The sequence below is a fragment of the Aquarana catesbeiana genome, linkage group LG10, assembly GCF_042186555.1.
Source record: "Aquarana catesbeiana isolate 2022-GZ linkage group LG10, ASM4218655v1, whole genome shotgun sequence".
Classification (NCBI taxonomy): Eukaryota; Metazoa; Chordata; class Amphibia; order Anura; family Ranidae; genus Aquarana; species Aquarana catesbeiana.
Window position 1 is genome coordinate 12,514,590 of NC_133333.1, and position 11,519 is coordinate 12,526,108.

Sequence of the window (11,519 nt, forward strand, 5' to 3'; positions counted from 1 at the left end):
AAAACAAAATTAATAAATACATTTAATAATGAAATGGAGAAGGAGAATAGGGAGTTAATAAGGCTGATTAGGGTAAATTGAGGGTTAATAAGTGGTTAAACAAAGAAACAATTTAATAAAAAACAAAAAAAGATTACATTTTTTTTTTTTTTTTTATATATATTTTGCTTTTAAGGGTAAAGGAGAGATTTAGGGTCTCAGATCTCTCCATAAAGAGGACCTGTCATGCTGTATTGTTATCGCAAGGGATGTTTACATACCTTGTGATAGCAATAAAAGTGATCAAACATTTTTTTTTTTTAAAGGGACAGTGAAAACATTTTAAAAAATGTAATAAAATAAATTGAAAAAAAAAACCCTTTTTAAAGTGCCCTCGTCCCTGCGTGCTCGCGTGCAGTTGTGAACGCATATGTAGGTCATGCCCACATATGTAAATGGTGTTTTCACCGCACGTGAGGTATCGCTGCAGTGAGTCAGAGTGAGAGCAATAATTCAAGTACTAGATCTCCTCTGTAACCCTAAACTGGTAACCTGTAGAATTTTTTTAAAATGTCGACCTATGGAGATTTTCAAGTACCGTAGTTTGGCACCATTCCGCGAGCGCCTGCAATTTTGAAGCGTGACATGTTAGGTATCTATTTACTTGACATGACACCAGCTTTCATATTATTCAAAAAAATGGGGTATATATATATTGTTTTTTTTTTTTTTTTAATTCATTAAAATTAATTTTTTCCAAAAAATTGCAGGACATAAAAATTGCCATTTTATTCTCTAGGACAATGATGGAGAACCTCGGCACCCCAGATGTTTTCAAACTACATTTCCCATGATGCTCAACTACACTGCAGAGTGCATGAGCATCATGGGAAATGTAGTTCCAAAACACCTGGGGTGCCGAGGTTCGCCATCACTGCTCTAGGGTCTCTGCTAAAAAAAAAGTATATATAATGTTTGGGGGTTCTAAGTATTTTTTTTTTTTAGCAAAAAATACAGATTTTTACTTATAAACACCAAATGCCAAAAAAGGGCTGGGTCCTTTACAGTAAGGGGTTAAACCGATTTTATCTGCAGATCAAAGTTCATCCCTTTGATCTGTAGATTAAAAAACAGAAAGATACAAAAAGAACAATGTTTCTTTTTATCTTTCTGTTTCAGCAGCTGAGCAATGCTGTTGATAAACATTGCCCGGCTGCTTTTTTAACCGCTTGCCGACCGCCACACACAGATATACTGCGGCAGAAGGGCTCGTACAGGCAGAATCACGTACCTGTACGTTCCCCTTTAAGAGGCGGCCAGTGGGCGCGCGCCCACGGCAAGCTCCGTGAGTCGGGTCGCGGGTCCCGCGGACTCGATCGCCTCACGGGGAGGAAGAACGGGGAGATGCTAATGTAAACAAGCATCTCCCCGTTCTGCCTAGTGACAGTGTCACACACAGCCATGCCCCTCACAGTTAGAATCACTCCCTAGGACACACTTAACCCCTAAACTGCCACCTAGTGGTTAACCCCTTCACTGCCAGTGTCATTTACACAGGAATCAGTGCATTTGTACAGCACTGATTGCTGTATAAATGACAATGGTCCCAAAAATGTGTCAAAAATGTCCGATGTGTTCGCCATAATGTCGAAGTCATCAAATGCCATAAATATATACAGTATAGATACAGTATATCTGTAAAGAACACAGAATACAGAATGTATTAACTTTTTTTTAAGCCTTTTAGGAAACACTTTAAAGTGTGAATTTTTGAAGATAGATTACCCACATCTAGCTCTAAAAAAAAACTTCAAAGGTATATTTTAGGTTTTCAGGGTAGCTGAGTCCCATAATCATTCTTTCTGATACAAAATGAGAGTGCCGAAACCGGCGGAAACATTCATTTTTGTGGCACAAAATAGTTTTTAAGCCTAACAGCTGGCGGTCCCTCACCCTGCATCTTGGTTGCGTTCTGCCGCGTGCAGGAGGCGCAAACTTTGCGTGCGCACAAGTGAGTGGTCTCAAATAGGTGTATACAACGGACGTATGTCCATTTATTATGAAATATATTAATCGGCAAATAAAATAAACATTTTGGATCGCATGTTGAGCAACATTTAAAGCATGTGAATGATAATTTGTTCAATGTTCACTCTTACTTTTCAATGGCATTGCATGGCTTTGTAGTGACTTGGAAAAATGCTTGTCACTGGTGGCGCTCTTTTGTCCTGATGGGTCTCAAAACATATGGGAACTGCCTTGCGCAGGCTTTCAAAGTTCGAAAAAAGACATCAAACTCTTTAAAATATACAGCATATCAAAACTCGGGCGGTTGCACGTTTGGCAAATATATGTGTCCCGCAATTTTAGTCAAATGTAATTTTTTTAAGGCCCCTTTCACACTGGGGCGGTGGGGGCGTCGGCGGTACAACAGCGCTATTTTTAGCGCTGCTGTACCGTCGTTCTTGCAGCGGTATGCTGCCGCTAGCGGTGCGGTTTTAACCCCCGCTGGCGGCCGAAAAAGGGTTAAAATCCCTCGTACAGCGCGGCTATAGTATTGCCGCGGTATAGCCGCGCTGTCCCATTGATTTTAATGGGCAGGAGCGGTGAAGGAGCGGTGAATACACCGCTCCTTCACCGCTCCAAAAAAGCGGTTTGCAGGACTTTTTTCACCGCCCTGCCTGCGCACCGCTTCAGTGTGAAAGCCCTCGGGCTTTCACACTGAACAAACAGCGGAGGCTGTTTAGGGGCGGTTTGCAGGCGGTATTTTTAGCGCAATAACGCCTGCAAACCACCCCAGTGTGAAAGGGGTCTAAGTAAATGTAACTCAATTAGAATATGGAAATACACATACCTTAAAAGTTTTGTCTAGATTGCTTAATATTATACATTATTTTTGTAAATGTAAAAGGTGTGTTTTAAGAACTAATGAAAATTAAGTAAGGTACTTAAAATATCAAAGTCAATTACCGTATTTATCGGCGTATAACACGCACCCCAAGTTTAGGAGAGAATTTTAAGGAAAAAAACTTTTAGGAGGGAAGTTTAAGGAAAAGAAACTTTCATAAAAATGTCCATCAATGCAGCCTCATCAGTGTTCATCTGCAGCCTTGTCAGTGTCATTGCAGCCTTTTCAGTGTCAGTGCAGCCTTGTCAGTGCAGCTTTGCCCCAGTGCAGCCTTGTCAGTGCAGCCTTGTCCCCAGTGCAGCCTTGCCAGTGCAGCCTTGTCCCCAGTGCAGCCTTGCCAGTGCAGCCTTGTCCCCAGTGCAGCCTTGTCCCCAGTGCAGCCTTGCCAGTGCAGCCTTGTCCCCAGTGCAGTCTTGTCAGTGCAGCCTTGTCCCCAGTGCAGCCTTGTCCCCAGTGCAGCCTTGCCAGTGCAGCCTTGTCCCCAGTGCAGCCTTGCCAGTGCAGCCTTGTCCCCAGTGCAGCCTTGTCCCCAGTGCAGCCTTGTCCCCAGTGCAGCCTTGTCCCCAGTGCAGCCTTGCCAGTGCAGCCTTGTCCCCAGTGCAGCCTTGTCCCCAGTGCAGCCTTGCCAGTGCAGCCTTGTCCCCAGTGCAGCCTTGTCCCCAGTGCAGCCTTGCCTCAGTGCAGCCTTGCCAGTGCAGCCTTGTCCCCAGTGCAGCCTTGTCCCCAGTGCAGCCTTGTCCCCAATGCAGCCTTGTCCCCAGTGCAGCCTTGCCTCAGTGCAGCCTTGTCCCCAGTGCAGCCTTGTCCCCAGTGCAGCCTTGTCCCCAGTGCAGCCTTGCCTCAGTGCAGCCTTGTCCCCAGTGCAGCCTTGTCCCCAGTGTCCATGCCTACTGCCTGCCACCGCCGCCGCCGACATACACATGCTAGTAGTTTTAAATATGGCGCCGCGGAGTTCGGAGGGACTCCGAAGTATAGTCGAGTGTATTCACAGTCCCGCCCAGTCCCGCCCTATGATGGACATAACACAGGTCCAATGGCGGGACTGGGCGTGACTGTGAGCGGCGCCGGAAAGAGCTGAATACACTCGACTATGTGTATCTCGGCTCTGTGATTTTGGCGGCGCTCGTTCAGCACCGCCGAGTCCCTCCGAACTCCGCGGCGCCATATTTAAAACTACTCGCTATGTGAATGTCGGCACCGCCTATAGCTCACAATTAGCGGGGATCGGCGTATAACACACACCCACGACTTTCCCCTGATTTTAAGGGGAAAAAAGTGCGTGTTATACGCTGATAAATACAGTAATTAACATTTACGTATATGTTAAAAATGATACAATTTTTATGTTAAAATTAGAAGCCAACAGAAACATTTCTATCAGTATGCACTCTCAGACAAGCTTTAAAAATTCAGCACTTTGAACAGAGGTTGACAAGAGAAGACTGCAGATAAACAGGTACAACTAATGTAGGAGGATTGGTTTGATCTCCGTGTATCACCGGAAGCCAGTCACTTTGCAGGCATCATCCAGGTACTGTTTTTTATAGCCGGTGGTCGGCTTTCCAGCGATAACAACCGATGCGGCTAAAAGCCGCACGGCTGTTATACCGGAGGAGCGGGAGGGGACGCTCTTACCGGGCCTCCTGTTCACCAATCCACTGCCTCCGGCGGCTAGTGACAGTCTGGAACGAAGCCGTAACCTGCTTCGTTCCAGCCTCCTAATTGTAAACACGGAAGCGACGTCATGACGTCACTTCCCGTTTACTCGGCTGGCGCCGTTTAAAAAAAATTATACAGTATTCAGAATCGGCGAAAATGGCGATCTGAATACTTTGAAGTGCAAAGGAGGGATCGGGGGTCTTTTAGACCCCCGATCCCTCCATAAAGAGTACCTGCCACCACCTATTACTGTCACAAAGGATGTTTACATTCCTCTTTACAGCAATAAAAGTGATCAATTTTTTTTTTTAAAACAATTTATTAATATTAAAATAAATAAAATAAATAAGTAAAAACTATTTTTTAAAGCACCCCCGTTGTCGCGAGCTCGCGCAACAAAGAAAACGCATACGGAAGTCACGCCCGCATATGTAAACGGTGTTCAAATCACACATGTGAGGTATCTCTGCGATCGTCAGAGTGAGAGCAATAATTCTAGCACTAGACCTCCTCTGTAACTCTAACCTGGTAACCGTAAAAAAAATTTAAAGCTTCGCCTATGGAGATTTTTAGGTACCGTAGTTTGTCGCCATTCCACGAGTGCGTGCAATTATCAAGCGTGACAAGTTTGTTATCTATTTACTCGGCGTAACATAATCTTTTACATTATACAAAAAAATTGTTCTAACTTTACTGTTTCGTTTTTTTAAAATTCATGAAAGTGTCCCTTTTCCCAAAAAAGTTGCGTTTAAAACACCGCTGCACAAATACTGTGTGACATAAAATATTGCAACAATCGCCATTTTATTCTTTAGATTCTCTGCTAAAAAATATAGTTTTTGGGGGCTCTAAGTAATTTTCTAGCAAAAAATACGGATTTTAACTTGTAAACAGCAAATGTCAAAAATAGACTTAGTCATTATATACATACCTACTATACATTCACTTAAAGCTGAACTATTATAGTGATCCTCTGCTAGTACATCTAAAACTTCCCTCCCCTCCCAGATTAACAAGGCTGCTGTCCAAAGGTGCCTCCTGTACTCCTTCATCCAGAGTAGGGGGCACTCTAAAACAGGAGGTGTGTTACTGGCCAGATCACCAGGTGAAAACAGAGGGAAAAAAAAAATAATAAAGAAAACCAACGCAGCCGCCACATCTAATGATTGGTAAGCTGAAATTAAATGACATTACTGGTTTTGTTTTTAAAAACGTTTTAATGCATTTTCACTGAGAAGACGTTGGCAGCTACCATACATAAGAACCTTGTTTGCAGCCCATGCAACAAATACCTGACCTTCATGACATGCCACTTATGCAAGTTTTATATCTTTCAAAGAATGATTTGTGAATCCAGAACTTCGCAGAACCTTGAGTTTAATTAATAATCTTTCTGCAAAAAAGTGTAAATAGGACTCAGTGTTGCCTTTGAACAATAAGCCATTGTTTTACATGTTGGGTGAAGATCAGGTGCTTCCTAGGTCAACAGAAGGCTATTTAGGAAAGATGGAAAATAGCATAATTACTGCGCCAACCTGACAAATGAGCAGCCAAAACAACACTAAGAATAATTGTAAAGGAATATATAAAATAAATGTGTAGCGCTGGAAGTGTATTGATCGTGGTCACCTGGAACTAATACTAGACAGGTGGTTACACAATCTGTAAACACAGTGATGTATCACTAATATACAATAATGTGACTATAAGCACCAAAAAAATGTGAACATATAGATAAGCTTTCCAAAATCGCAAACTAACGTGCCATCAGGCTCGGTTCACACGGGGGCGACTTGTCAGGCGACCTAGCCGCCTGACAAGTTGCCTCCCGTTCTGTACAATGGAACCGTTCTAATCGGAGCGACGCAAGTCGCTCCGACTTAGAAGAAAGGTTCCTGTACTACTTTGGGGGCGACTTGCATAGACTTCTATACAGAAGTCGTCTTGCAAGTCGCCCCGGCAGTCGTGTGCAGGTCGCCTCGGTGAGGCGACCTGCAAGTCGTGCCGCGTCTAGTGTGAACCGGCACTCAGTGTTATACCCCACAAAGGGAGATAAGAAAATAAATGTAAATAAACAAGTGATCAACCACTGACATGTCATCAGCATCCTCACTGTGCAAGTATGTATATCATGTATGAGAACAGATATACAGTGGAACCTCGGTTTACGAGTAACGCGGTTAACGAGCATTTTGAAAGACGAGCAACTTTTTTTTTTTAAATTCTGACTCGGTTTGCGAGTGTTGTCTCTCAAGACGAGCAGAATTCAAGCCAATAACGACGCCGATTATAGCCGATCGGCGACGTTCGGCAATGTTCAGAAAGAAACGCAAATACTCAGTTTCCGAGCCTTTCCGAGGTTTGCCGAGGTCAGCCTAAGTGTCCTCGGGCCTTACCGGCTGTTTCCGAGGCTCTCCAGCACCCTCCCCCCACCTCTGGCCGCATGCGGTATTGCATGCCATTGAAGTCAATGCGGAACAAATTATTTTCGTTTCCATTGACTTCAATGGGGAAACTCGCTTTGATATGCGAGTACTTTGGATTACGAGCATTCTCCTGGAATGGAATGGATCCCCCTGTACTATATAAACATACATTGAAGTATAGTGTTAATAATACAAAACAGTGATGTATATAAATAAATACTGGTGGTGAAAATAAAAAAAAAACACACAAAAGCAATCCACCACAAAAGAACCAAAACACAATGAGTCCATATATTTGTAACACCACAATGGGCACTCAAAGTAGTCTCAAAAGCGATGGCTAGGCTTCATTCAGGTGTCTGATGATCACAGATTCAATCATAACAATCCAGCTGCTATAAAAACACCCGGGATTGTGCCTCAATCTTCTGGGGATAGGGGGATTCGGTACTCTTACCCTGAGTAGTGGATCCACACGCCAGCGGCGGTGAATCAAACAAGCATGGAAGCAGATTCAGTAGACATGGACCGAACTCCAGGGGAGAGGCACTCCAACTCCTTCTCTGATGACCAGTAGCAATCAAGGGTACGTATCACCAGCCACACTTCTCCTAACTATGATCCAGGTAACGATGGTTAAAGGTAAAAAAAAGAGAAAAAATACCCTCCACATAGTATAGATAAAAAATGGTGGGGTTTATTTAAGTAGAGTACAACATCAAGGCAGATGAGTATTATAAAAAGTAGTTCATATGATCAGATAAAATGGCGCCATAAAAATAGCTGGACAAGTGTAATAAACCGATGCATTTCGTCCACATGGACTTCAGCTGGGGTCACAGTTGAAGTCCATGTGGACGAAACAGTGGCGTTATTACTAGAAGTACTAACTGACTGTCAGAAACCATGAATCAAACCATGGATCAGACCGAGACAGAAGTACAGTTAAATCACACTTGTTTAATATTAATAAAAAAGGTAAACATAGTAAACGTAGTCAAAACATAGCCAGAGTTCAGGAACCGGAACGGATAGTCAGACAAGCCAAAACGTCAGGAAGACAAAGAACAGGGTAGTAGAACCGCAAGCAGGATCTGGAGCCAGAAGGAATGTCAGCCAAGCAAGTCTTTAACAGGAACACAGGAGAGCTTCTCTAGAGATGTGACCAAGGTGAAGGCAGAGATCATCTGGGCTGGACGGCTTAAGTAGGCAGGACTGACGAGCAGGATATCATCAACAGGTGAGTCAATGTGGAGAGATAAGAGCTGGCAATTAGCCGACAGCTGAGCTGACAGCATTTGGCCCCCAGGGGCCGCAGTTTGGAAACCACCGTTCTAGATATATACAGTAAATACTCTAGCAGCTCAAAGAATATGCATGATTCAACTGGTTCACTAACTGTCTGAAAAAAAGAAAACTAACGCAGCCACTACATCTAAGGACTCAAAGGTACGGTGTATTATATTTTTGTTCTTAACAGTAGTAAGGATTGCTACAGTACCATAATAGAGATCCTTCCTCTTTGATGGTATGTGGGATAGAAAAGTACAAACCCCATTGAAGGGGGGACAACAAAATCATCAAACTGAGTCAGTCAGAATCTCATTGGATGCACGAGTTACTTACTTTAGCACCACTAGGACATAATGTGGAGTTTGATTTGAACTGTTTCATATCCAACTTTTAATTTCTTTCTTTTAGTTCAGTGACTTTCCTTCTCATTGCCTTTTTATAATGATCCACTAGATGTCACCACTGATTTTCTGTTTTTAGATGGGTGTTGTATCAAGCCACTAGATGGTGGTGTTCTATACCAGAATAGATTTACATGCAAGAATGTCATTACGTCTATATGAATTGTTTCTGCTGCATATTTTTAACTTTTTTATATGAAATGTATAGGAGTATTTGTGATGTATATGTATCATGTTGTGTTTAGATTGAGAATTCAGAGAGGAATAGGAGCCCTGTAGATTATTATTGTTACCATGACAGCGGGCTTCGCTATTTAAACCGGCATCGTACACCCGACTCCATACCCTTTGATGAAGTCACGTGTTCAGTGACGCAACGCATCAGGGAGGAGCCGGGTGTCGTCTCTTCCATGTCTCGGGCCGAGACCTGAAGTCCCCTTGTTTGTGAAGCTGTATTGAGCTATTTTAACTGTAAGTTACTACTTGTCTTTTAAATAAATTGCACTGGATTACTACACCATGGAGACCCCCCTTCTTTTATTGCATGTAATCTGCATTTGATGAGCCTGGAAAACCGATCCTTCTACTGGTGTCGTCTTGTCTTGGATACCTCTGGAAATGAATCGATTGCTGGGGAATCAGTACTCCATCCACATAGAGGCTTGACTTGACCTGTAGGGGGTCTCCGTATGAGGTGAGAGGCTGGCGAAAACTAATAGCGCACAGCGGATGGTGGAAATATTTGGATGAATTGGATTTCTTTTTGCACACGCACTTTACTTAATGAACTGTTTATCTGAATTCTATGATTGGACACGATTTTTGCACCAATTATCACTTTGGCGCATTTTGCACTTTATTTATGAAGAATATTTGCACATTTCCATGCAAGTTATTAATTTTGATGTTATTGCATATTTTCACTTTTTTTTTAACCACTTGCTTACTGGGCACTTAAACCCCCCTACTGCCCCGACCAATTTTCAGCTTTTAGCGCTGTCACTGTTTGAATGACAATTGCGCGGTCATACAACACTGTACCCAAATGAAATTTTTATCATTTCTTTCCCACAAATAGAGCTTTCTTTTGATGGTATTTGATCACCTCTTCGGTTTTTAATTTTTGTTAAAAAAATTTAAAAAGACAGAATGTTTAAAAAAAAATGTTATTTTTTTTATATTTTGTTATAAAATTTTGCAAACAGGTAATTTTTCTCCCTCATTGATGTACGCTTATGAGGCGGCACTGATGGGCACCGATAGGTGGCAGTGCTGGGCACTGATGGGTGGCAATGATGGGCACTGATTGGTTACACTGATAGGTAGCACTGCTAGGTGACACTGATTGGCACTACTGGTGGGCATTGATAGGTGGCACTTGTGGGCATTGATAGGTGGAACTCATGGGCATTGATAGGTGGCACTGGTGGGCACTGTGGGCACTGGCAGGTGGCAATGGCAGTTGGCACTGGCAGGGGGTACTGGTGGGCACAGATGAGTCTCAGTGACTTGGTGATCACAGCGCAGGTCCGCGCTGTGGCCGTCATTCGGCTATAGCGCGGATGCCAAGTGGTTAAGAAGATTCTCTTCCTTGAATATTGCACTTTATATTAGATTTGTCTATTGTAGTTAGTATTGTTTATTAGCACTGAGCAAGCGTCACATTATAATTTTTCTTTTATAAGGATTGTTGTATACTGCTTACCATGCAATCTATAGTACTATAGGAATCTATTACAGGTAACAGACAATGTAAAAAATATATTTTGCAGAGCTCATATATATATATATACTGTATATATTGCCCTGTTACGTCATGCACCATTCAGCTGTATAGCCAATCCTCATGATGACCCAATAAGGAAGAGGATGAAGGTTCTTACTGGGCAATTATAAAACTTTACCGCTCCACATTCTTTTGAGCCATGATATTCCCCTACAGCATCTAAACTGAAACTGGCGCATGCTGCGTCTTAGAGGATGGAGCGTAACCACTTCAGCCCTGGAAGGATTTTCCCCCCTTTCTCACCAGAGCACTTTTTTGTGATTCGGCACTGCGCCGCTTTAGCTGACAATTGCGCGGTCGTGCGACGTTGCACCTAAACAAAATTGACGTCCTTTTTTTCCCATAAATAGAGCTTTCTTTTGGTGGTATTTGATCATCTCTGCGGTTTTTATTTTTTTTGCACTATAAACAAAAAAATAGCGACAATTTTGAAAAAAAAAGCAATATTTTTAACTTTTTGCTATAATAAACATCCCCCAAAAATATATAAAAAAACTAATTTCTTTCTCAGTTTAGGCCGATATGTATTCTTCTACATATTTTTGATAAAAAAAAAAAAATAAAAAGATTGCAATAAGCATGTATTGATTGGTTTGCGCAAAAGTTATAGTGTCTACAAAATAGGGGATAGTTTTGTGGCATTTTTATTATTATTATTTTTTTAAATTAGTAATGGCGACAATCTGCGATTTTTATTGGGACTGCGGCATTATGGCAGACACATCGGACACTTTTGACACTATTTTGGGACCATTGTCATTTATACAGCGATCAATGCTATAAAAGTGCATTGATTACTGTATAAATGACCCTGGCAGGGATGGGGTTAAACACTAGGGGGCGATTAAGGGATTAAGTGTGTCCTAGGGAGTGATTTTAATTGTAGAGGGGATGGGCTCACTACAACATGACAGCGATCACTGCTCCCGATGACAGGGAGCAGTACATCTCTGTCATTTCACTAGCCAGAACGGGGAAATGCCTTGTTTTCATAAGCATGTCCTTGATCTGTGTCTCCATGACACGATCGCCTGTACACCGGTGGACATGGAGTCCGCGGATCCCGT